This window comes from Aptenodytes forsteri, unplaced genomic scaffold (assembly GCF_000699145.1).
Source record: "Aptenodytes forsteri isolate BGI_AS27 unplaced genomic scaffold, ASM69914v1 Scaffold269, whole genome shotgun sequence".
NCBI classification, from domain to species: Eukaryota; Metazoa; Chordata; class Aves; order Sphenisciformes; family Spheniscidae; genus Aptenodytes; species Aptenodytes forsteri.
Window position 1 is genome coordinate 658,788 of NW_008794418.1, and position 27,608 is coordinate 686,395.

Sequence of the window (27,608 nt, forward strand, 5' to 3'; positions counted from 1 at the left end):
CCTGCCAGGTTTTTTCATCAATAACGATACTCCAAGAGAAATAAAAAGACAGGCAGTGAAAACCTCTGCTCACTCCGCAAAAGGGAAAGAAAGATATTGACGTTTCCATGTGTGACTCTGTCTGATGAAATCAAGTATTCAAATGACTTCTGTTTACACAGTATTTTGAGAAATAATGCTAATTTGCAGAATTGGCATCTGGGGTACAAGTATACATACCCTGGGAGAGCACTTACAGAGCCTTTGTGAAGCTAAGTAATAAACGCTTTGTCTTCACCACACTATTTATGGGTTGCTTGGGGGCATCCTGCTCTCTTTCTGCCCCTACCTGGGCATAAAATTATTGCAGAACTAGGTTTTAATAAGACCAACAGTAAATCTGAATGACCACACATGCACAGCTATTCCTGCTCCCCTGATCTCCAGCATTAATTATAAAGTGGAACTTTTTATACAGTACATACCACTTTCCTGACTTCTTGTTTATGTCTAAACCTTTATGGACATAAAACTTTGGAATTTGCTTTTGGAATAAAACTGCAATTGAAGTGGCAATAACTGTGTTAGAAAACAACTTTGCTATTGCTCCCCTGGTTCTGTGGTCATGGCAGGTTTGTGTTTGCACTGGAACCCTCTCCCGTTCAAGCATGTTGTTTCAGGTCATCTCCTTGCTGTCCCGTCTGGATGGCTCATTAGAAACTCCAGCTCTAGATGGCTCAGAGCAAATGCTCCAGTTTTTCCTCCCGAGTCCTTTTCTTTCCTCTCTACTCTCCACCACATCTTGGCCCGCTACAAGCGTCCCCGCACCCCGGGCAGGGGGATTTGCAGTGCTCCCTCATGCCTCTGCTGCCAGGCTGTGATTCAGGTTGTCACTCCTCCTTTCACAGTGTATTGAAATAGCAGCCTCTTTGCTCCTCCAGATAAAACACTTGCCCATGCCCTCAGACACGCCCCCTCACTCAGAACTTTCCTGAAAGAGAAATTTTTCTTCTATAGTAAGTTATTACAAAACCAAGAGACTTCCATCTGATGGCATACACATATGAGGATACCAAAGTAAAGTAACTCATGCTCCGCAAGCACTAAATTATTCCTTGTCGCACTGGCCTGACTACTTGTTTCGTCAGGCTGTCACATTATAAATTAATATGTTGGCTGTTTGGGGCTGAGAACTCTTTTTTCCATTTGTTCAGTAAAACAGATACTGTACACCCTGGGCACCATATAAAAATAATAAATTACTGTAGTACACAGGCAAGGTATTATTCTTGTCTTTCCTTCCCTTTATTTTATCCCCTCTATCCTTTGCCTTTCCTCTGATCAATTCATCTTCCGTTTACTTTCTATTTCTGTCTGCAGGTTTTACTCTAATACATATTGCTCCGATATTCCAACCATGCCACCTGCTCCAGAAGTACAAGTACAGAGGCTTTACTAATGTGAAGAAGAGGGAATCAGCAAAAACTCAAGGAGAGGAGAAGAAATAATTACTGTAAGAAAATTAAGAAAAAGGAATTGAGCCTCTACCTGGTGGTGTCTGTTACGCTGACTTGGACACCTTCTGATTTCTGCCAGACTCTTTCTTTACTCTTCACATCCAACACAGAAATGTGGAGACTTGATAGCCAGAGGAATCAAATAGGCTTCTTTATGTAGACAGGTTGGGGTGGATTAGTAAGTGTTTGACCCAATCTCCCTTGTAGGTTAAAACGTCTTTTAATTCTGGTGGGCTGTGTCGGGATGAGAATGAATAAACTCTCTCTTCATTTTAGTGTCCAGCTACTGGAAGCTGCACAGGCTGTCTGTTAAGTCTGTCCAAATTCCTTTCCTCCTTGGCAAGGTTATCCTACCTAGAAAAAGAAGAATTAAAAGTAAGACTGTGTTTGGCTTCTTATGACTTCGTTTCTTCCCCCATGCTTGTACATTCTACTTTCCAAGGCACACTTCTGACCTGAGTTTTAACACATAGCCCCCCAAAAGCACCCTCATAATAAAGGTGAATAATTACTTATGGTGATACTTAGTGCATCATATTTTAAAAGTATCGTGTAATCTTAACCAATAAAAAAATCAACAGAATTTACTGTTTGTTCTTTTAAAAAATAAATAAGCAAAGAGGTAAAATGTAAATATTTATTGAAAAACTAAATATTGTAGCCTTGTGCAGTTATTGGCAAGAGATGCTGTGCAAATAAAACCACCACGAGCTGCTGCTTCCTACATATCCAAGCACTGGCCTGCAGGACGCCCTGGTGTTCCAGACCCAGCCATGGCAATGCTGCCAGTGCCTCTGGCCACTGCAGCTCCAGACCTCTCCCTAGGAAAGCACCTCTTTTTCTAGCACATTCATTGCTCGGGTACATGTTGGGCCCTCACCTTTCTTCCTTTTCCTCTCATTTTAAGGTCTGTGATGTAACCAGGACACAACTCTAATGAGAATTTACAAACATCAGTTAAATGCTTTGGCAGGAGAACTGGCCCTAAGGACTCGGGAGAAAACAAGATGTGTTTTCCTCGCACTCCTGAACTCTCTGCAACGTTCAGTGTGGTCTGTGCAGCAGCTTGGTTGTTACCAAGGAGGACATCACCTGAGCCAGGCGTGTGGATGAGCCTTTGGACCTACCAAGGATTTCAGAGCATCGGCATCCTGGGCAGGCTCAGCAGGTGAGGTTAGGCTGCATGGTTAGGTCTCCTGCTTCTGGCATCTTATTTCCAGCCCTCCTATTCCACATGGCCGTGCATTAGTGATGGGCAGTGCTAGCAGATGGCAAAGTTCGAGCCGGGCTAATTAAACATACTGAGCTAATAACCTTCCATTTTGGGACTGGTATAATTCATAATTTAATGTATTGCTGCTGAGACATTAACCTTTCAACAACTGGCACGGTGCCCACAGCAGCCTGAGTGCTGACCATCTTTCAGGAAAATGAGTATTATTGTTAAAACAGGTATAAATCATTCATGGCTTCAGCTTTTGTGTCAAACTGTACATGAAAATAAGTAGTAGGCTGGGTAATTTATTTACCTTTTGGTGGTTATTCTTATGATTTCATGATCATATTCTGTGATTCATAAACATTGGCCAAATGCCATTTTGTTCTCATTTTACCTTTTCAATATTGCAGTGGTTATTCTGATTTTCATCTTTAACAAGTTCAAGACTGGTGCAGAATTGCTTGATCCAGGCACAAATATAATCTCATTTTAAGGAGGAAAAACTTATTCTAAGCTAATTCCACAGTATTCAACACGATTATTGAGACTATCAACTTGTTACATTTTTGTATTTTGCTAAAAGAAATGTTTCTTTGAAAATTGGTGTGTAAACACACAGATTCAAAGACTTCTAAAAAACAAAGCATATAGTATATACAGCTATATGAATTGTTTCTGGCTGAAAATGACGTGGGCTACTGGAAAGAGGAGACTGTAAAAAGTTGGAAATTTCTCAACAGTCCTGCAAAGCAAGAAGTCTAACTCCAAACACCTGGTTACTGGAATGATATTACAGACCCAGGAGAACCTTACATTGACTTTTGGGACCCTGCCGGCTGATCACATCATATTTTGTAGCCCAAACTACCCCTGCATTGAATTTTCTTTTCCAGTGAAAAGAGAATCAGAGCTAACAGGTCACCAGACACCCGTACCACAAAGCTTGCCTGTTGATACACTAGTGATAAATGCCTTTCATAAAGCTCCATCAATTCCAACTCTTGCTGTTACGGTTAACGAGTAGGAATTGCTGAGATAAACTTATTACGGACTTAATATCTGCACCCTATACAGCAAAAGTTTTCAGACACTTTGGGCTAAAAGACTACTTTCAGTTCTCAGTATTTATCAGATACTGGCACATACGCTAATCATACACTAACTGAAAACATTACAAAGCTAAAATAAATTAAAAGCCAAAGTAAATGAGAATAAAGTCCCAAGCTCTGTATTTCAGGTACAGATTGACCACAAATTGGGATGAAAAGAGTGCCAAGCGAGACCAACTCACTTTTAGATAGTGATACATCTGAAGAGGTCCCAAATGTACAGCCTGTTCCAGCCACCATCACTAGGCAGACCCAGTGGAAGCAAATCCAGTCTAATTTATGCAGCAAACTTTGTCATAGTACACAGATACAGAATAGGGAAGATCAGATACAGAAGAACACAACTGTTTATTGTGTATACTCATTACATCAATATTTCAAACCCCCCCATATATCTCTGGGAAATTATCATTTACCTATTGAAGGTATGAAACAGCAACCTGAAAGCTAAGATTCACAAGAGCATTCGCCTGCCCTCAGCTATCAAATATAGCACTGAATTGGCAGAAAAAAATTACTTCCCTTTGTTCTTCTTAATCTTAATTGGAGGAGTGAGTACTTAGGACTGTTTGAAAGGAAACTTTCTGAAAATATCCAGGCTGAGGATGATTTTCAGAAAAACAGATTTCCAAGAGATGCTTCACCAACCTTCCCTTTATTTGGTTAGGTGTCGTGTCGTCCCCCCCGAGCTACAATTTATCTCATTTGCAGTGTCATCTAAACAGCACCACCACAACAACAATAACAACAACAAATCTCAGTGTAACAACCTACGTTATGCCTCACAGTAACATCTGAACAGCAGGTTCAAGTTATACTTAGGGAAATCTGGCACACTCAAACTGGAACTTCCCACTGGATGGACAACAGCAAGGGAAGCCTCCTCACTGTATAAAATTAAGTGAGTCCCCTCAAACTCCTTTGATTGTTCACATAAATGTAACAGTTTCCCACCTTTTATTTGACCATCCACTCTGAATCAGATTGGCAGCTCAGTCTGTGATTCCCTCTGCTTTGCCGTGCCATAATCTGTGCACTGTGCGGGCGCAGCAGGCAGCAGCCAGGCAGCAAACCTGCACTCAGGAACTGGGGTTAGAGCTGTGCTGCAAAATTCACAACACTAGTCCTAGGGCAAAGAGCATAGTCCTTTTGTGAATCTATGGCTGTAGGATTTGCATTTTATTATATTACTGTTCAGAAATTTCAGCTTGAGTAAAAAATAATAATACAACCTCTTTCTTGTGTTATTCTTTACAGCTACAGATACAACCCTGATTACATTAGCGGTGCATAAACTGATGTCTGCTGGAGTCTGCAGAGGCCCTGGAAGAATAACTCTAAAATGAGTGTGTTGTGCCTCTCAGTCCAAGTCCCACAGTGGTCTCTGACCACTAAAGTTGGCATTTTCCTGCCAGTTCTTCTTCAGAAGTAGCAAGGAGGAAGCTCACACATTATAAACAGTTTAATAAAGATCACTTCCTATCTCTTCTAATAAAACGGTGAACAAAGATGGCCAACACGCAATCAAAAGAGGAAATTGCATTTCTGTCTTTGAAGACACATTAAAGATGAGTCTAAAAAAATCCTAAGTGGATGCTGAAGAGCTAATCCATTTGCAAAATTCCCATTTTTGAAGACGTTAACTAAGAAATCAGCAAAAAGCTATTTGTAAGCATGTCTATCCACATTTAGTGCTCAAGATAATGCCAAGACCAGGACATTTAGGAGGCACAAGAGAATAAGGGAGCAACATCAGCATGCTTAGTTTTAGGCTTCTCCTCAGTATTTTACATGGTCACTCACAGGACCATGTGAACGGTGCCAGAACAACTGAAACATAAAAGCATTTGAACCTACTTAGGGGGACAGTACTCAGAACCCCCTCAGAATATGAATTATTTGAGAAGTTAAGGTTCCTCTGGTTACCTTCTTCATACTGGAAACATACAGCGTTATCCCCAAAAATGTCTATTCTTACATTGATGAGGACACAGTAGACAACCTCTCACACCTACAAGTGATAACTTGCCTCTATTAATCCATACCCGCATTACATGTGGCCCTGGACTGAGCCGGTGCGCCTGGACTATGGGTTTTGAGAAGTGTCATTAAACCAGCTGCATCTGGACCAAAACCCCAGCAGCTCCTTTTTCCACAGACAGTATAGTGGCCCTGCATTTCATTCCCTCTGCTGACTCCATTTTATACATCAAATGAAGTTTTTCAAGACCTTAAGTTTGTTTAAGGCTGGAATATCTAAAAGCTCACCTCAATCTTCAGGCTCCTGGGTCTGCTCAGCTCTCCCCTCTCCCCTGGCACCACAGCTGGCAGGGACAGAGCCCTTCTAGCTCCTGCGCCGGACCATGGCATCCTGGGCTCAGTACAGGACCATGGAGGCATCACCAGCACCCCCAGCTGCGAGTCTGAGTGGGAAGCATGCAGCTCTGGTCTAGGTTCAGTGCTCCCACCTCCAAAGAGAGCAGGGCTTCACCTCGACAGCTCTGTAACTGTTGGCTGCAAAAGCCTTGTGTACCTATACGTAACTGCAGTCAGCCGAGTGCCATGACAAGCCATATGCTTGCTGCCAGCGCCTGTCGGCTTTATGTACCTTCCAGAGAAAACTAGACTCTAGACTCATTAAAGTAGTCATAAAACTAGACTCATTAAAGTGTCTCCCCTGGACGCTGCTCTAGAGTGTGCTCCCAGAGTTTTATCCCATTTCCACGTGATATTGATCATTCCTGATAGCATGACACTCACTTCAGTGAAGGGATATCCCTGCTCTCTCTCCCACGAACAATTAAGCAGTACTCCTGCTTCATCCTTACAGCGATATCTCTCCTGGTTCTCGCTGTTTACTCAGTATTATTTTTACTTCTGCATTGACAACTGTACAACAGGAAAGATACTAGTTTTGAGTTGGTCAGAAGAGGCAGCGTTGGAAGACATGCGCTGTCCTTGCCAGTGGAGCAGCAGACATTGCCACTGCCAGCTTCTTCAGCTGTTTCTCCTAGCCAGCCAGCATCGGTTTCATCCTGTTTGGTTTAAGCCTCCGCCAAGCAGGGCCAGTTCTGGTGGACATGCAATGGAGATGCGTGCCGTAGACTTGCTGAGGACACTCGCTGCAGCAGGCTTAGTTACCCCTAACCCCACACTCACTGGAAAGGGAGGACTTGCAATAGGCAATAATGTAAAAAAAATTATGCACTTTATACTCATCTCACAAGGCTTTGACTACCACTACACAGAGGTCAGCCTGCTCATCCTGCTGTGATCTAGAAACCCACTAAGGCTGCTGAAGAGTCAAGAAATTAAAAATGGACAACTAGTCTTATAGGTGCATGAGAAATTTTTTCTTCTTGGTTTCTTGTATCGCAGTAGTATTTGCTTTCTCTCTACAGTTCCTGTTGAAAAGGAAATGTGCATCAATCACAGCTCTCTTCTCTACATACAGACACACATTCTGCCAGGAGAAATGGCCTTCAAATACGGTATTTGGAAAAAAAAAAAATTGAAAAAAATACTTTAACTCTGTGACATTTTTTAGAAACACCCCTCTTAAGTTTCAAATAACAAGAACGTTAACAATCTGTGGGTGCATGTTAGCATTGCCATGGCTCTGCAAAGTCAAGTGCTTCCTCCATACTCTCAGGCAGGCAGTAAGGAATATTAGCCCTCTTGGTCAATAGTCACTGATGCAGCGGTGCTACGCAGATTTATTCTTATGCAATTTTTTGCTTTCCAGTAGCCATGTGACTTTCTATGGCAAGAATTACTCAATGTGCAGTTCCTGTCTGAAATGTCCTATCCAAAGTATTCAAAACAAGCTTCAAACAAACCAAGCATCTCAAGCTTCTGCATTTAGTCAGATATTATTGTTATTTTACAAGTGGGAAAACCGAGATAATCTTTTTTTTTTTTTAAAGAGGGACAGATGCTGCAAGTATGCAGGCAGCAAACATCCTCAGTGATTGTCTAAAGCTAGGAAGAAGTACTGAAAAAAAAAGGATATGATAGAGGCTGTATATTTGGGCATGAATCTCCCCAAACCATTAGTGCTTTTTGCCAGGCACACATTCACCCTGCCATAGAAACTAATCTTGTACCTCGTTGTTCAAATACTCGTCTGCAATTATTTTATATTTCAGATTTTCAGTATTTCTTCCTCAGTAACATACCAGGCTGCATACCCAAAACCAAAGCAAAAGTTGCTTTCTACACCGTGGTTATGAGGGAGTTAAAGTTCAGGTTTCTAATTGCTCTCTTGAGGCCTTACTACTTGTTGATTAGGTCCTTTTGGGAACGGCATCAAACCTATAATAATAAACACTCACTTCACTGGAAAGTTTGTAGCTGCCGTAGCAGCCCTGCAGCCCTTCTGCCTCTGTAACTGGCACAGGTATCAACTAACCAGAAAAGGTGTTTGTAACTTCTCCGAGAGGCTTTCCGGGCTGGACGTGTCTGATCTACAGGCTTTTCAGCAGTCAGGTTAAGAACTGCATCTTTGCCTTTGGCAAAGGCACTTGCTTTTGTGTGTGCTCCTCTCCTCTCTCCAAGCCTACAAATCAAAGCTGCAAAGCAGGGTCTGGTTCAGGAGGGTGTACGTGGAGTGAGCGTGTCTGTGCAAAGACATCTGTTAGGATTCCTTCAAAACGGCTGCTACTTTCCTAAATGCTGGCAGCTTTTGGGACAGCAGCAAGTATAGGAGAAGTAAGATTGCCAGCATACTGCTGTTTGCTGGTCAGTTTTGCGGAGATTCCTCCTATCGATGTTCATAGCGCTTTATCTCCATGTTATGTTATGGTGTCTAAACAGGACAGATGGCCCGAAGGTGCTATCCTGGAGTCTGTGTGCCTTATGCTTCAGCAAAATCATCTGATTTATCAGGATGCTGAATGTTTGCTAGTATTGATACAGTTTCTAGGCTATACCCCTTCGGCAGTGAGCCTTCTCCCGCGGGTGCCCCATGGCTCCCAGCCAGCCCCACGGGAGCTGTGGGCCGGTGCCCAGGTGCTGGGTCAGGGCTGGCTCTGCTGGAGGCCGGCGACGCTGCGTCCTGCCGGAGCACGCAGGGCTCATGGGGACACGGCCCCCGGACACCAAACTGCAACAGAAGGGGGTCTGCTAGTGAGAAGCTGTGGCAGGACAGTCACAAGACGCCTACTGCCCAGCTGGTCATCCCATCCCCATTTCTAATCAGCACTCATGTTCTTAATTTTCCAAACCACCAAGTTCTCCTAACTAGAATAGTTTGACGTTTAATTTTCAGTCTAGGTCCTTTGAAAGTATTTGGATAGCATTGTTTTTACAGGCTGGATTTCAGAAGGGATGGGGAAAATAACATGGTCTTGTATAATCTTGTGCAGGAGAGAAGTTGCTGTGAGTCTCTGATCTCTGCGAGTCTCTGAAGTAGGGCACCGGGTCTCCTTGAAACCCCTCTGTAATGAATTAGCCTGAAGTAAAAGTAGGTGTTTATCTCAAGTCGTTGCATCAAATAGCTGGCTACCTGTTGGAAGAAGGGTCTGATCGATGCAAACTAAGGCAGCCATGCGTGAGCTGTTACACAGTGGTTAGTATTGATCAGAGCTAACGGCTGCCGATAGGAATGTGGAGCGGGCTGACAGGCAGAGAAGAGGGAAGGAGGAAACGGCCTTCGCTGGTGGCAGACGTACAGAGGAAAGCCGATAAAAAGTCAATTCCACTTAACTGAATGGCTGCTAACTAAATATTTTTGGGGCCAGAGCCTTCCCAGATAGCAGCTGGAGAGTCTCTGTTCCAGAACTGAGACATCAAGCAAGCATGGCATCGATGGCTGAGATAAGAGACGCTTGTGACAGCTGGCAGAGCAGGAGAGCCTGAAGAGCCTGCATGCCGGCCCTGCACGCCGAGCCTGCACATCGGTCCCGCACATTGGCCCCACACATCGGCCCCGCACATTGGCCCTGCATGCTGGCCCTGCTACAGCGTGGGCCACCAGCGCCACCAGCTCTTCATGATGGGAAATGGGAACGGTGTGGGAAGGGTTCATGGAGTAAACACGGCCAGTACTTAAATACCTACTTCACAGAGAGAAAGCAATGATTTGATTTCAGCCCCTTTCCCCTGAGATCCCACTAAGGACTGGTGCGAGAGTTACTTGCTTGGCATGGAGAAGCAGCACAGATTTTCCAGCCCCAGCCTCTGCTGGCTGGAGACACTTCTCATTCCAGTGTGGAACCAGCGACCGCCACAGAGCCTGTTTCAAGTCTTGAATGTACGGAAAGTTTTAAGAGTTATGGCTCACCAAAAGTAGTTTCAAAAAGTTGGCGAGATGCTGTGTGGGCTCATTCTACCTGAAACTGCCAGCTGACGCCATCATGTTCATGCTCCCATTTTCCAGTCCAGAGGTGTCTCTGCATTGGGAAGGACTTCAGAATTCAAAATACATACATAATGGTTCTCTAAATGATGCACCACGTTATGAAATCTTACTGTACGAAAGGTGCTTAGAAACACAGCGGCATCACCCTGTGTCAGGAGGAGACTGAGGAGCTCTCCTATAGCTGTTTGCTTCCTCCTCAGCACATCAGGACAGCTTCTGGTTGTCTTCCTCTTTGAATCGCTTGTATTAGTGCTGCTTTGGGCTCTGTTACATTGTACAGTCATACACCGTAAGAGAACACAAAGCAATCAAGAATTGCTTTTCCTGGGCCCAATACTCAGTATTTAGACTATGTTTCAGGCCAACTTTTAGTGGACTGGATCAGTGCGTAAGGCACCTAATATAAAGTAATTCTCCAATGGTTTGATTAATAGGGTCATAGTCATAGCTTCAGTTCAGGTTCAACCTTTTTAACGTTTTATTATTTTACAGAGTAATAAATCAGGACAGCAGGAAAAGACAGATGTAGGAATGTCCCTGTCTACCCATCTGTTCATGAAGACAATGGGTCACAGGATAACGGTTTCCAGGGTTGGGGCAGCTGACATTAGAAAATCTACCGGAGAGGAGTTTGTAATGGAGCCAGCAACGCCCCGAGGAAGGAGGAGGAAGCTGGAAGCCGGTTAGTGTGTCCTGCAGAGCTGGAGTATTGACAAGGGGAGGAGCAGGTCAGGGCTCCCAGGGAGCTAACTGGGATGAGATATCTCCTTGCAGACTGCAAGAGGAAAGGCAGCCGTGCGACACTGCCAACCATCCCGGAGTAAAGTGGGATGCTGCCCTTTCTCACGGAGCAAATGAGTCCGTTCCTGTCCTTTCAGCACCAGCGGTGGCTGAATCAAGCTCACCCCGTAGGTCCTTAATGAGCTCAGCATTACGGTGATGGAATACAGCTCCGATATCGTCATGGGAGACTACAGCTTAAAGAAAGAAAAGCCAAGTCGTGTAGGTCCAGTGCAGACTTCAGAGAGGAGAAAGCAGAAGCTTTGCAGTTCAGTTTGTGGGAAGTAATATAGATGATACAGATGGAAGAAAGTACGGAGAAGTTTTTATGAGATTAAAAGAATAAAAGAAGTAAGTGTAGAGGTTGAATCTCTGATGAAGCTGATGGAGAGACTACAGGAACATGAACTTAAACAGGAAGGGGAAGGACTGGAGGTGGTGAACTTGAAGCTTGACTTGTTAGGAAGGAGAGATGGAGAAAGAACAAGAGATCTGAAGGGATAAAACGGACAAATCAAATACTAAGAAAGACTGTTATGGCAATGTATTTTATATGGACTGAAATGTGTGGGATGACAAAAAGAAGTGGCTGCGGTAATCAAAGCAAGAGATGACGGAGCCTTGGAAAAGAGGTTTTATTATTTGAACAGAGAATGATCAAATCATTCAGAAATTGTGAAGGGTAAGGAAAAAACTGGAATTCTGGTTTGGTCATATTAAGTCAAAAACTCCATGGAAAAGTAACAAAAATCTAATGAATGTACTTTGCTTCTCATATCAACTGGTTTGTTATGTGCAATGCAAATTTAGGGATAGCACATATAGATGCAAATAAATTCATGTGTAACAGTGAGAAAAAGTCAGACTAATGTTTGAAATTTTGCCCTATATTTATAGCTTGTTTCTTCTATTGCAGAGCAAAGCAATTTTTATATAAAACAAACATTTCACTGTTTTCCATCTTACTTTAACAGGATTTAATTTTACTTTTAAATTTTAATTAGTTCCGTGAAGGGGCCTGGCAGTCCTAATGCATAGGCATTACAACTTACAAATTATTTGTCATTGTAACTTAAAGACCGTTAAAAGAGGTATAAGTCACGAATCAGGACCTGATTATCAAAATAATCAGGACCTGATTATCAAAATATTGACAGCAGCTGAACTCTTCTTGTGAATGAATTTGTATTTGCGTATGTTGATATTTTAGGTATTTATAAAACAAAGCTACTGTCCTCATTTCTATTACTGGCTTGCTTACACTGTTAAAGGTATTTGATTTTCATGCAGCTTTTGCACGCTGAACTGCCTGGGCCACAAACATTAACAGTGCACATTTACATTCAGAAATCCTATAATTTTTATATACGTGCCTTTTAAAGATCAATGCTTTGAAACCTTATACTTACGTTTATACTAATTTATATAAAAGTTAAATGTGAGATTTAGGCCACTTTCTGACAGTGAACCTTTAATTACATAGCGACGGCATTGGCACAGCTAGAAAACTGTCTTCAGCATGCGCATACCACTTGCTGGACAAGCAGTAAGATGATTTAGTGAAGGAATCAGTTCTATATTTCAGTATGTTTTTCTGCTAAATACTATGCAATTCAAAATGGGATTGAAATCTACATGTTAAGGCTCAGCCTATTTTATTCTGCTTTCTTACCAGGCTGCATCCCTATACTGTGTTATATTGTTATGTTTTAAAGCTGACACAGTACAGGAAAAACTAATGAAATCTATTAGACTTACAGTACAAAAGAGGAGAGATTTCTAAGAAATACTGCACAAAAAAGCACAGATTAAAAAATTGGAAGCAGCAGAGAACAGCAACTATGTGCCACAAAAAGATAAATACAAAAAGCTCAGCTCTCTCTTATAAGACACCCACAGTCTCCATCTGTCATCTCAACCCTTCCTCTCCCAACTGTTCTTAAATTAAATGAATGCTTCTAATGGGAGATTTTCTCATGAAAGCTTATAAGAATTCATCCAAAGACAAATTAAAACAATGCAGTGTAATCAAGCAATTCACCTCTCTAACAGGTTGCCTGGCTTCAATGTTCACATTTACAAAAGAAAAAAAGCAACAATAAGACACCCAAATAAAGAAAAAACAACTAAAGAGCAAACCTTTCATTGACTGAAGCCGATATAGATGCAGGTCACTTTCTGCAACCATTCTTGTAGTTGTATAGCTGAGACTAAAGGTTATTTTACTCTGTATAAGAAACTACTGTACACATCTGATTTAATGATTTTATTCTTTGTAGGCCTTGCAGTTTGAACATGTCTAAATGGATCAGCAATGCTAAAACAATACTTATTTTTTTCTTCATGTAAATAAAATTAGCTTGGGCTACTGAGTCTAAAGTCTTTTTAAAATATATTTTCCTGCTCATCACTTATCATTTTGGTTGCTTTTAGCATCCTATCTAGCATCCTGTTCATGTCTGGACATGCATAACATGTCTAGACTTTCCATTTTCACTTATGTTTCAGGTCAGCTTAATTTTGGGGTTGCTGTGCAGTAACAAAATTCTTCAGTGTTTTGGTCAAATGCATTTAATTTCTATCAGTTGTAGCCTAGATAGATGTATTAGCAAAATTGTAATGAAATATTTCTTTTTAAACCAGGTCTAAAGGAGGACACTTGAAAAGGAAACAGATCTTAAATTTGGACACAATCACCTGTCAGTGCCTTCTGAATAATAGGTCTTAGTTTCCTCTATATTTCACCGTTTTGCTCTTTTAATTCACAGCAGGTAGTCTGATACCAAATGGGTTGGTTTTTTAGCTAATAGTCCCACTAAATTTACATCTAGCAGCACAAAGGAACTTGAAAGGAGACAAGCCACCCCTGCCACCCCAGAGAAGTTCCCAGCACCAGGGACAGGTCGAGGCTGGAAGCACCTTGGCTGAAGGACGCGTGGTCGGGGTGTTGCTTCTCAGTGGCCATCAGGTCCACAACCGTCGCTGTAAGCAGGTCCTCGGCCAGGGCAGCACTCAGGAGCATCTTCACCTGCTGGGGAGGGCCGGAACAACAGGACGGCCACAAACGGCTGCCACAATGCTGGTTGGGTAAACCAAGGGCTCCGTCTTCAGTCACCTCTGGTCTAGACCTCTGTTTTGCTGCTGCAGCTGCTTCCTTTTCTTTCTCTGGGTCTCAGCACCTGATTGCAGCAGTCGCTTAAATGACGGGTCCCCTTGGATTTCCTTCTCTGTTCGCTTTAATCTCTCTTGCTCCCTCCTTGTTCTTTCGCTCTCTTTGCATGATTTCTGCACTCATCTGCTTCATTACCAAAGTCACTCAGACTGTTCGAGTTCACAGTGAAAGGTAACTGAAATCCTCCCCAGATTCCCCAGTCTCTGTTATTTTCTCTATGTGCTCTTTCACAGTTTCTTATACTGAAGTCCCTCACTGTTGTACTTAACCACCATGAGTGACAGAAATCCAATGCTGACCACTTCATTATCTGCCGACCTTGTCCCCCTGGCCTCCTGCCCCTCCATCTCTCTTGGGCAGTTTGCCCTACGTCGCCAGTCCTTGTTAAAGGTCAGGACCTCAAACCATCAGAATTGGTTGTGTTGTTTTACTGTATCACCAGAGAAATCAGTCCTGTCGGATCTCATTAAAGCCCTATTTATGGGTGGAATGCCACTCCTGGAGCAGGATGAGCTGCTACCTTTGAAACTCAATCTTCACCAGATCCGATCAGCATCGCAGAGGGATTATATTCCACCAGTCAATCTCTCATAATCGCTCTCACCCTTATTGGCATGGCTACTGCTGTCCCTCCATGAGAAAGGAAATCCTCTTAAACAAATACTCTCTGCGGGAGTAAGGCTCCACTTCCCCATGAAGAGGCGCAGGATCAGGCCTCTCGGAGGACAGGTGGCCACACAGGCTCATGCGGAAGAGCCTGATCAATAAGCCCAGTGCATTGCGTTGTTATTCATGTAGCAGCTAACCATAGAGACACTTCATACTTAATATAGTGCAAATGATGGAAAAGTGTTAACTGATCCTCTCAACACGCCTTTGAAACGAGCAGGGACCTGTCACCACCGCGCTGGAGCGGGGAAGTGACGTGACTTCCTGAGTATGACATTGCAAACCAGCGGCAGCACCGAAAGTATAATTATTCCCAGCCTTATAAGAACTTCTTTAAATCGTGACTCTTACCGGCTTCTTATCTGACATGACTATTAAAATGGAGAGAACCTTTCCCTTCAGGCTTACGCCACAGTTTTAAGACACAGTCATGCTAATGCTGGCATTGCACTAAGGAATTTCCAGAGAATGTTGTCAGGTGAGTCAGATGGTAAATAACATTTTGTTTCACATGTTTATTGAGCGTCTTAAAGAAAGTTTCAGTACGGCTATGTGTTGAATTGATAATTTGCCCAGTGCACAATGCAGAAAATGATGCAAACCCATTACGTGAATTCTGAAGACAATGAGAAATCTCAGCTGCCTAAATGAGAATAAGTCAAAAAGTAAACACAGAGACTAACAAAAAACATAGGAATAACATCGAGAACCAAATCATACCCAGAAAGAAGCAAAGCGATCTCTGTATAACATGACAGGATGGGGGGAGGCAGCATATTAAATTCCCAAAATGTAGATGTTTCATTTAAATGAGAGATTTGTAATGATTGCCTGTTCTGCTACATGAGCTCCAAGTTGTGCACTACAGGGTCACATGTCATGATTTTTCTATAATGCATTTATAATATTTTAGCATTCTTTGCCTGAAACATTCTACCTTGCTAGCTGATGTTCCTCCCGCTCAGGAATGGTTAGAGGAGTTCAGCTGATGTGCAAAGGAAGATGCTGTTGCTGCTAAACCCAACAGAACATAGATGGAAAGGGCGTGATCATTTGAGGAAAGAGGGGCTAAACCTCTCTGGATTGAGGAACCATAAGGGCAACCAAGCCTGGAGGCAATGTTTGGATGAGTTTTTGTACCATCTTCTTTTTTTTTTTATTAAACTTAATGCCTAGAAAGAGGATGAACTTAGATGTTGTATGGTGAGAGGATTATCTTTATATAGCAGACTGGGAAAGGCATGACTCGCATGCAGTCCACGGCAGAATTTTTAAAAATCCTTCTTCAAAAAAAGCATAAAAAAAGGAAAAACTAAGAAATCCTCAACTAGGTGGAAAAAAGAGAAGACCTTAAGAAGTCTAACAGACAGCCCTAAAACCAAAGCATGTAGACTCAATGTAATTTATTAGAGTGGCAAGACAAGGCAATAACTGAGCAGGAACAGCAAAGTTATCCACAAGGAGATTTACCAGGAGCTCAAAAACCTGAGAACATGGTCCAGATTACAAGGGAACGCGATGCCTACTTTGCCTAATTCTGAGCCAGGCAGGTGCATTTGCATTTTTAAGAGAGTGTGTAAAAGAGGGACACGACATATATGAGAGGTGCAATAGCAAATAGCCTTAACTAAAACAAGCATACATTTTACTCCAGATTCTCAGGCAGGTTCTGGGAACTGAGAGAATGAGCTTACCACATGTATGAAAAAGCCGGAAGATCTGCTTTCAGGATAGGGCACTAATTCTGATATTTTTGCATCCATTTGGGTCAGCAGGGTCATAAAATATGACCTTTCCATTTTACAGAGTTTCTTCTAAGTCATTCTCCTAAGAGCTTCTTTAATCTGTTCTTAACCAGAAACAGTGGGGCTATCTCAGTTGGCCTCCTTTTAAATTTTCATGCACATTTACAGACACTTACTGAAAAGGGGTACGATTTTCAATAGGAAAAGAAGAGCTAAATTAGGCTAAAGCATATTTTAATTTAATTCAATACAATTTTTGCTAATACCAAAAATATACATATATTATATCTGACACTGTTTAACATTTCAGTATTTGCTTAATTAGCAATACCTTATCAAAACAAGTTACTCTGGGTGATGGTGAACACGTTTCCTTTGGAGGTTATAGAAGAGATACCTCTTCTACCCCAGGAGAAGCACAGTACGGGCTGTTCCCTGCAGCTCCCTTTCTCCATGTGGCTGCAGTGAATTTGCTGCTTGACTGCAACACTGAAACTCTCTGTCAAGTCCAAAGCAGAAAGAGCGTTTGAAAGGCAAACACGACTTGTGATCGATATCCTAACAAATCCAAAGGAAGCCCCAGCTCCTGAAGGGTTAATCCAGAGAAGAAAAGGCATCCGCATGTTTAGTGAGGTAATGTGTTTATTGATGGGGAGGCCTTTAAGTCCTCAACAGGGAAAAGCTTAGATAAGTGATGGGAAGTTCAAGTCAGACAACCTGGTTTGTGTGGAACATGGTTATCTTTTCCAGCTGATTTACTTTTCAGACGCCCAGGGGTGCCCTCTCGCAGGGGGGCTGCACCCGCCCGGAGCGGAGCCAAGCCCACCCTGGAGCAGAGATGTTCCCAGAACAGGGAACGTCTGGGCTGGCCGGCACAGACACACTGCAGGCACCCAGTCCCAGCGAAAAGATGGTGGGCTAGTATCCATCCAGTGTATACCAGCACCTTTCAGCATGTTCTGATTGAATCTGATACTAGAGTATGTTGTAACCGTCCATTGAAATTCTGCACTTGAAACCCCGACACTCATGCTGATTTCTATAGGGACATTCTGTAATATACAACCGATCCACTGCTGAGAGCACATCCCCGGTCTGCACATCCACTTCACACCCTGGAGCTAACGCTCTGCTTGCATGACGGCACGTCCATCGCTGGGCACTGGCGCAGCTGCCTGCCAGCCTGTTGGACACCCCTGCCCGAGGCCGCACTGAGGAACTGCATCGGACCTCCTTAACTCCCCCGCGTCCACCCGCCGGTGGCTGCGAGGTCAATGCCAGGGTCAGGGGTCGGGTGTCCGCATGCTAATAGAGCGTAAGCCAACATTGTCCTCAAATTGCTGGAGTAAAGGGACAATGCCCACCTCCTGCTGATGGCCGTACCCTAGGGGAGGGGGTATCGGCTTTATTGGAAAACTGCCAGTCTGGGAGGTGATGGAAGTGGCTGATAGCAGCTACAGATGGTTTGATTGCTGCTGGAGAGCCGGCTGGCTGGTCGGAAACCCTCTGAAAGGCAGTTCATTGACCGACCCCATGGACCTGCGTACCAACGGCCGGGTTTTGCTCACTTGATGAATTTCCCCAGCTCTGTGTGGCTCAGCCCCGTTCGCCCGCTGGGAGCCTGCTGGTTCGTGGCCAGCTCTGGGCTGGCCTTTCCAGCCTGATCAAAAACTCCCGGTGATCAACTCAGGAGCTTCCGCAATGGCATTCACCTCCCCACTGCATGATGGCCGGACCCTGTGCACTGGCACGAGCATCCTGCAGTCAGACCAAGTGCGAGGGAACCGTGGATTACATATGGTGCCTTCTGCCTTCTGCCCCATTTGAAATATCCTGCAGTAGACCAAGTGCGAGGGAACCGTGGATTACATATGGTGCCTTCTGCCTTCTGCCCCATTTGAAATTACTTTTAAAAAACAGGAGAAATTACAAAACCAGGAGGTGAGAAACATTACCAGAATTCAGGATACAGTAACATCAGAATTTTGATAAATGTACAGTTTTTGATCTATCGTAGGCCATAGTATGCACCTAATTCGAGACGTGACTGAAAGGAAGACTCAGTAGATTTCTCTGCTCTTCTGATGACAAACACCTATGATTGCAGGTACCATAGCTGCTACCATAAAGATGTAATGATGGTATATTCATTACAGATTTCTAAGACCTGCCATATTGGGAAAGTATTGTAACTGAACTAGATATATCACATTTCTACACTAGTTAACAGATTAAAAGAAGATAAATTAAATTAATGGTCCATCTAGCCAATATCCTGTCATCAACAGCGACCAGTAACAGAGCCCTGTAGGCAAGAGTATGAAATAAGTGAGCAGACAGTGATGCTTCCCCAGAAGCCACCAACAACTTGTGATTAAAGGACTTTGTGAACTACAAATCGTGTTCCACTTTTTAGTAGTCCTCAATGGATTTTTCTCCCATAAAGCTGTTCAGTTGCTTTTTGAACCCACACACTGCCAGCATCTGTAGCCTTGCTACAGGAGAGCTGCACAGCATAATTTTGTCTTGTGTGAAGAGACGGCTTCATTTCTCTGTCTGCTTGTTTTTAACTTTCTGGCTGTAATTTTCATTTGATGCCCCTTCATTCTTGTACTGGGACAGACAGCGGACAGGCATTCCCTATTTACCTTGTCCATTAAATTACAATTTTATGACGGTCACCGCATCGGATGCCAGTTGTCTCTTCCAGACTGGTGGGACCTAGCTGGCTTCTTACTCTTCCCCTGCCCAGAAGCTCTTCCCTACTTCAATCACCTTTCTTGCACTTTTCTGAACTTTTTCCCATTCTCTTATACCTTTTTTGAGATAGGACCAGAATTGCACAGATTATTGAAGAGGCAGGCACATAAGAGATGCATACAGTGGCACAGTGATCTTTACGTTTTTTCTCTACTTCTTTCCTAACAGTTCCTTACATTGTTTGATCTTTTGATTACTACTAAGCACCAAAATGATATTTACAGAGAACTATTTATTGTAGCCCCAAGATCTCCCACCTGAGTGGTGACAGTTAGCTCCACACTATACGTTGCCTCATCCTGTCTTGTCATTTTTCGATAGGGGATTCCAGATTTCATGGTTGCTATGGGATTGAATCTTTGATAATGTGCAAGTTTTAATTTTATTTCGGGAATACTGTGTTGTATTGCACTGTCAGAAGCCCTTGCGGTTCTGCTCCTGTATGCAGAGATTATCAAGAGATGCCAGTGTCCCAAGTGCCTATTCAGGAAACAAATAAATACCCTGGAAAATTGTTCCCTATAGGCCTAGCAATCTGGTTTAGAACAGACGTGAGGAGGCGTGTGAGGAGCAGCACCACCACAGCCTCAGGGAGGAGAACGGGCAAAATATATACTGGCACCGCTACTGATGAAAGGTGTAAATTGGAAATACCTGCATTTGAGAACTATTTATTTCCTCAAATATATTAATCTTTTAGTAACTTTGTGTCAGTGCCAGTTCCTAAAGACACTTGGGATCTTACTACTGATTAGCTGCAGAGAGAAGAGAAGTCAGGTCATGTAAGATGCTCAGAATAAACTGAGATAGTAATGACTTCTGATTTCTTATTACTGGTAGTATCCGTAAGCCTTATGTCCCACATAAGAGAGGGCTCGCAGCACACCCAGGCGCTGCATGATGGGTTTCCAGAGTCACCAGTCGGGCTGGACGGGATGACAGTGACTCCAGGCAGACCCCTCGGGACAACCACCGTCCAGTCCCTCTGCCAAGGGTGGAGAGCGGCTCTGCGAGACGGCGGGAGCTGTTCTCAGCTCTGCAGAGTATGGGCACGCCTCTCCCAGTCCCGGTTTTATGGCATTATACGGTAGCTTGGTAGTCCTGTACAAAGTTGAGGAGAATGGGATATCGGATTCAGCAGCTTTAGCTTTGATCTTTCCTACACTGTTTGAATCAGCACCGATTCCAGTGAAAATACGGACACCACATCAACACACAACCATTTTAAACAGTTCTTCCACAAATCAAGGCTGAACTGATGGGTGGGCAGGCTTCTAGCTGGGACCCCAACCACAAGCTGAATAATGCCTGTATCGTCTTGGGAGAGAGGGGAGTGGGAGAGGGCAGACGCCCGGTTGGCACAAGGACTCCCAGATGTACCGTGGCCACTGGTAAACCAGGTTCTTGGCAACTAAAGATTTCCAACAGTCAGAGCTAGTCCTGCTACAGCTTTCCAATAGCCATGCTGGACACAAGAAACCTGTAACCAGTTCTGTGGTGGAGTTCATCAGTCTACGAACAAGGCTCTGGGGTTGTCTGCCAGAGCAGGGGACGGGGCTGCGGTCCCGTGCTGCCCACCACACTACATGGAGCCCGCAGGAGTATTTCCCTTCTGCAAAATCCCAGACTGCGAATAGGGTGGAGGTGCAGTCTGAGCAGTGAGATCTGACGACAGACTTACTGAGCAATAGGAGTGAGTTTAGTTTTGAGACTTAGTAGCTCAAGATTCAGATTTTTCATACTGTTCATGGGTCGAGATGTTTGATTGACCAGACTATCAAGGGAGATGCCATGGTCGGTTCCTGCTGCTCAGGCTTCTCCTTGCCTCGATTTGCATATTCAAGGATCGACGCCGATGCCTGGTTGTCAGAGATGGTGACAGTTGTGGGGTTTTTTTAGCTTTATCAAGGGGATTATTTTTAACCCAAATTATTTTGCATTGTAAATGTTTAAATCCACATCAAATCCAGATTAATGCATAAAATAGTCCAAGAGGGTATTTACTGGAAAAAAAATAACAATAAATCAAATTATTATGGCTAGCTCCCATCTGAAGTGTTTTAAAAAGGGGAAAGTCTGAGATTTTGGCTAAAATATCACTTCAAGGAGAAGATTCAAATCTTCTGCAAACCTCTCTGCAAAACAGCCGAAGTTTACATACAAACTGGAACCCTTAGTACTTTTTCACAACATGACTGGAATTAATAATGCAGATAAATCCTAAATAAATCAGGATTAGTGTTAACTACGTCTTGAGGTTTAATACGCTCTACGAAAATGAAAGGGGGCCGTCGGGGGAGGAAGGAGCTTTGCCTTAAACCTTGCCCATGAGCTAGCAGAGCAGTGCCCGGGGAGGAGGGCAGGGGCGCGGGGCACTCAGGAGCCCCAAGGACCAGCCGAGCAGGGCAATCAAAGCGCCTCTAATCGCTGCTGCTCCGGGGATGTGTTCAAAGGATCTTGCCTGGCCACAGGCTGCCTAAGGTCACAAGTGAAATGCAGTTGCGGGGCAGGGGGAGGGGTGTCTCGGATTTTTGGACAGCCCGGCTGTTTGGATCTGTTTTCAGGAGGTCAGCCGGATTGCAGTATTTTACCGTCTTATCAGCAAAAAGATTAAATTTCCCTTCGTGGTTAAAGAGCTCAGCCCCACTCCGAAGGAAAATATAAATAAAACTGCCAACACAATCGCCCTAAGTAAAAGCTGCCGCAGTGTGCCGGCGCTCATTGCGAAGCCTGGGGAGCTGCTTCCTGGTGACCTCTGCATCGCCGTCCCCGCCGGCCACTCTGGCGGAATGTCACTGACATCCTCCTCCTCCTCCTCCTCCACGGTGTTTAACGCACCCCTCTGGGTCCGCTGAGAAGGGTTAAAGCTGGGAGTGAGTGAGTGAAGACTGAGGGAGGGACGGATGGGTTTGTTGCATGCAAAGGCACAGGTCGCTCCCACTGGTGTCCCCGCTGCTCTCCAGGGCTATTGCACATGCGAGCGAGGATCATCCCCATCCTCTCCTCCTCCTTGTGCGGGACGAAGACAGGGCTGATGAAACACCCTCACTCTCTGATACGAAAGTAGATTTAAATTTTTTTAAAATTTTTTTCAAAGCCACAGAGGAATAGAAAAATGCTTCTTGTGTTCACTTCGTTACCTGGAAATTCATTCTGTCCCTCTCCATTCTTGCTCTCTTCTTGCACATCTGTGTAAGGACACCGTTTGCTCTGTGCTGCCCTGCCTTTCTCAGGTGTGAGACTGGGCTGGAAAGTCTCAGAAATTTGTGGTGTTTTAAGAAATCTCATCTCCCATCTGTTTCCTGTTCCTTTTTTCAGCACTTCCCCAGTGCTCACACCAGCTCTAAGGCTCAGAAGAGATGAGGGTCAGATTCTCATCTGCCTTGTGCCACAGCTAATTACTGACACCTGTGCAAAATGGCGATAAATGCATCAGAATAATCACACGTTACACGCTGCTTCTGCCGTCCCTGGTCACTTTGTACAGATGTATATGGCCAGCGCATAAAACAATAGAGTCCTTATGGAGCTGGGGTCGGAGCCACAAATGTGCTTCCAGGGTGACCATTTGGAAAGAAACTTAGAAATGTGAAGTTTGCGTGTGATTTTTTTACCTTCTGAGTAATCTTTTGCACATGATAATGCAAGGCTGAGTTTACAGCGCTGCTTCCTTCCTGCTGCCGGCAGCGAGTGTGTCGGATGCATGAGACTGTTGTGCTAATTTCTGAGCAGGTATGAATCTACCCACCTCTGAGTAAAGATTTGTTCATTTTGAAGTGAAAATTTTGATGGTATGGCAAAGATCGAGGCAAAGAAATAAACAAATGTGCCAGCAAAAAGCCTGTACCTAACAATGCTCACAAATTTGAAAAATATCCCAACTCTTTCCATAAAGCAGTCAGTTTGCTAAACTTTAATGATAATTTGTTTTAGATTTTATGTGAAATATTTACATATGATTAAACATTGACCAGTAAGCAAACAGAGTAGGTTTTCAATAATTTTTAAATATTTAAAAGCTGGAAATCATCCTATTTTATAATACATATAGCAAAGTGCTAGTAGTTAGTAGTCCTATTGCTAATGTTAGTTGTTAGGGTTCTTAAAGACAACATCTACTGTGAGAATGAATAAGTGTCTCCAGTTTCTTCGAGAACAAGCCTGCAGATCTGTATTCAGAGCTACAGAGCTACAGATCTGAAATGGTCCTGGCAGGGCTGGTGACACCTCCCGGCAAGTCCCTGTGTACGAGTTGGCACACTTATCTTGGTGGCACTGAAAACTTTTTAAAAAGTTAAAGAAAATAAATAACAAATCTGTCTTTTCTTTAAGGGAAACTTAAGCATAGGTCTAGGATGATAAAGATGAGATGCACAAGTGTAAGAAATCCTAAGATATCTTTGATTACTCTAACTTTTGCAGAGTTAACGCTGTCATTTTACAGAAATAAGGGCATTGCATTCACCCACAGGTTCTGTGCTCCCAGGAGCAGGCACCCATGGTGAGCATGAGGCCACCAACAAACTTCATATAACCTTCAGATCGGTTCAAATGAAACAAACCTCAAGGATGCTCTCCAGCAGCTGGAGAGCCTGTTGTGGCCCCGAGGCAGGATGGGCACTTTGCAGGGCTCACAACAGCTTGGGACACTCATTCGTGCGGGTACGTGGTACCACCGCATAAAGCAGAGAACCTCTTGTTCCACACCGTACCAACCCACCCATGCATCCAAAAATCCCTTCTTTTGGCTGACACTGATATTTAAGCAAATGCATGCAGGCACCGTAGTGTGTCAGACCAAACCAACCAACGCATTCATTGCCCAGTTCCAAGAAAATAAGCGTATTAAGGGCAACGACAGAGCCGTGGGACCTGGGGCAGGGCTCCAGCACCTCTGACTTCTGCTCGAGACAGACCGGTCCTGCCCCAGGCTTTCCGTGCGCCCTCTGCAATTTCTTATGGGTGAGAGCTGAGCTGCTGTGTCCAGCCTGGGCAACCGGCACTGGGTTTAGCTGCAGCCAGCAAATGCTCTGCAGAGTTTCAGGGACCTTTTCTAGACTGGCTTTGCTAGTCGCAGAAAAATGTTTCTGGACATTTTCCCAGGATTCTCAATGTAGATGTTCAGAAACCATGGGATATTAATACAGCATAGAAGCTATTTTATTTATACTGTGATGTTTAAACGTTTAGGTTTTGCTTTCAGCCATTTCCAGTACCAGAAAAAGGAAAAAAAAAAGGGGGGGTGGGAGGTAATTGAGAAACGGATGTAACATGCGCTATATCGCTATATCCATTGCCATGACGTGGCAATGTAATATTAGACCCTCATCCTAGTGGGCAAAACTAGAGTGAATTAAATGCACTAGGTGCCTAAGCACAAACAGCCAAGCCTGGTTATATTCCTTAAAAAACCACATAGTACTATTCACATGTGTTTGAAAGGCGTAAGTTTCCCAACCCTAAAGACACCTGTATGGAACAGGGGCTGGAATAAATAACCTGAAAACTTTCTGTGAAAACTGGCCAACATTTAAGAACAATTTACTTTGTGCCCCAAAAGCTGCAAATTTTTATTCACAAGGAAGTCTATACATCTTTGCTAAAAGAGGATATGAAAGCAGTTATAAAAAACAGGAATCAAAGTATAAAAAAATTAAACAAGGAAACATCTGTGACAATTAGTGTAAGCCAAAGATAATATATGTGAACAACTTGCAAGAAAAGTCAAATGTATCAAGCACTACCAACAAAATGCTCACAAACGATAAAACAGAGACTTTTGAAGTTCACCTTTGATACAAGAAATTCTAATAATTGATTATTATGTGCAATAATTAACCATTACTAAACAGAGAGGTTAAAAATGTCAATAACTGTGGAATAAAACATTCCTGGTGCACATTTGTAATCAAACTAGTTGATGTAAATATATAATCAAGGTCATATAATAGTAAAGATGTAGGTTAAATAGCACCTGTTAAATATAAAGATTTTTAAATTACCAAATCTGAACACTTGTATCTAATAATTTTAAAGGAATCATTTGGAAACTCTTCAAAGGCTTCTGGCTAATCCTTAATACCTCTTTGAGAAATGGGAAAATCTCCAGAAGACTTGGGACGAAGTTCGGTTGCAGGTCTTTAAAAAGTACACAGGATTGACCTATGTATGTAACAAAAGGTCAACACTTGACATGTGTCAGCAAAAAATGAAGGGTGGAAATATGCTTAATGCTAACTAACATTATTGCACTGGAAGTAATTATTTTTTTTAATTGTCTCAGCAATGTTCATTGTGAAGACTCTTAGACCACCAAATCTAACTCATAACAATGTTGTAAACCTGTATCAAGCCCCGATTTCCCAAAGGGCGTCTATCAGAAAAGCTTCCAGACCTCCATTCAGAAATGGAGAACCCAACAATTCACGTGACAGTCTTCGTCCATGAAACGTGAAGAAGTAAGTGGAGGTCTGACAAAAAATGTCCAGGAAGGCAAGACAAAGAGGAATGGCTTACTTGGATATTAAAGCAATTGCATAGGAAGAGCCCTGTTCATTACCTCAGGGCTCAGCAGATTAGAAAATGATAATACTCTTAAAAATATTTTGATTTGTAGGGAATCATAATGCTCGTTCAAACAAACAAGGAACAATATCGGTATTGAACACTGCAAGATGGAGGAGGTAAACCTGTGGAGAAGACTGCTGGAGGAGACCAAAGAGGGGAAGACGAACAATGAGCTCGTGCAAAAGGGAGGTTTGGTGGCAGCCGAACTGAAGGACATTGGAGGAACCAAGGGTATGTATGGAATGTAGCTTAAAAACGAGAAAACCAAAATTTGCTGACAGAGTCAACTAGCACTTGCTGTCTGATATTATGAGCTAATTTAATGAGAAGTTAACCAGTCTGAGAAAAGGACTGTGAAACCCCAGCAGGAAGAAAGAGGGAAAACCACGTAACCATGTATTGTGCCAGTTAAAACTCAAAATAAAATTTGTGACAGTGACTCAACACGTAAATTATGTATGTGAAACAAGTCTCTATGCCGTATAGCCATTCTTGATAAAGTATCTAAAGAAATGTATATTCTGGGAACCACTAATGATGAGGGCTGTAAGTCACAGTGACATGAACGGTAATTTGTAAAGCAGTAAGTTAGTGAGGTTTGAGGATCTGATACTGGAAAATGCTTCTTACAGCATATCAAAAGAATTCTATTTTTTTTTTTAGGTACAAATAATAATGAAGGCCTAATTGTAGTTAAGGGGAAGCTAGGCAACAAGGATCATAATTCAGTTAGATTTTTAAATAGTAGAAAAATTAACCCTAATAAATGAATAGTAATTATGCTCAATTTCAGCGAGACAAATAAGGAATGAGAGAAACATTGGCCAGAATTGAGTATAATGAAGCAATAAAAGAAAAGTTTTCAAAGCAAAATGACAATGGACCTATTTCAGCAACATGATTAATTTTGATGTTCATGGGATTTCTCTGTATGCTTAATATCCTTCCCGAATGTATATGGATTTTTAATGCAGGTCTATGTGCTTCAATGAATTGGGGCGTCTGACTTACACTGGATAATTATGAAATTAAACAGAAAAATAAACAGAGAAGGAAAGAGAATCTGATTTGTCCAAGGCAAGAAAACAGACAATGGAAACAATAAAATTTTAAAATTAAAATTTTACACAGAACATGTTAAGATTAAATGTTCTAATTTACATAAAGAAAAAAGATAAATAAGGATTTCTGAAAGCTTTTAATGCAAAATTTGCTAATAGATCAGTTAGGCATTAAAATTACATCTGATTTTTGTTTGACTTTTCATAAGGAGCAGTGGGGACAGTTTCTTTTCTTTGGCAGAGAAGAAATATGAATATTAAAGGGAACCGTGATCATGGTTTTATGAGAAAATTGCTTTCTTACTGGAAATTTTGACTTCTCTGAAGAGAAAGGTATACCAAAAAAACAACCTTCCACTCTCTCTTTTGGGATGCAGACCCAAACTTTCTATTGCAGAATAAGGTCCCCCCCATCCCGCCATGCAATAACTTACTGAGTTTAGCCATAAAAAAAACCCTAAAATAACAACAAAAAAACCCGACAAAACCACCCCCCCAAATGCCAGGACATATAACCAAACTGGTCATCTGAAACTTTAGTGATTCTTTTCACTTGGGAATAAGAACTTTGCCTAAATCCCGTGATAACTCTTCTGCCACTAATGGGTGGAACACAGGGAACCTGCAGACTTGCCCCTTGCAAAGACCCTGAATTTAAGTCACATTTTT

At 42.9% G+C, this 27,608-nt stretch overlaps 1 long non-coding RNA gene across 1 annotated transcript in view; it reads right to left on the reverse strand.

The window, feature by feature from the left end:
• Positions 1–1,624: 1,624 nt before the first annotated feature.
• LOC103907288 overlaps positions 1,625–27,608 on the reverse strand; it is an 86,556-nt gene continuing 60,572 nt past the window's right edge. The window contains exon 2 of the long non-coding RNA XR_658079.2: positions 1,625–1,850. This is a non-coding gene — a long non-coding RNA (uncharacterized LOC103907288). The remainder of the gene's footprint in view (positions 1,851–27,608) is intronic.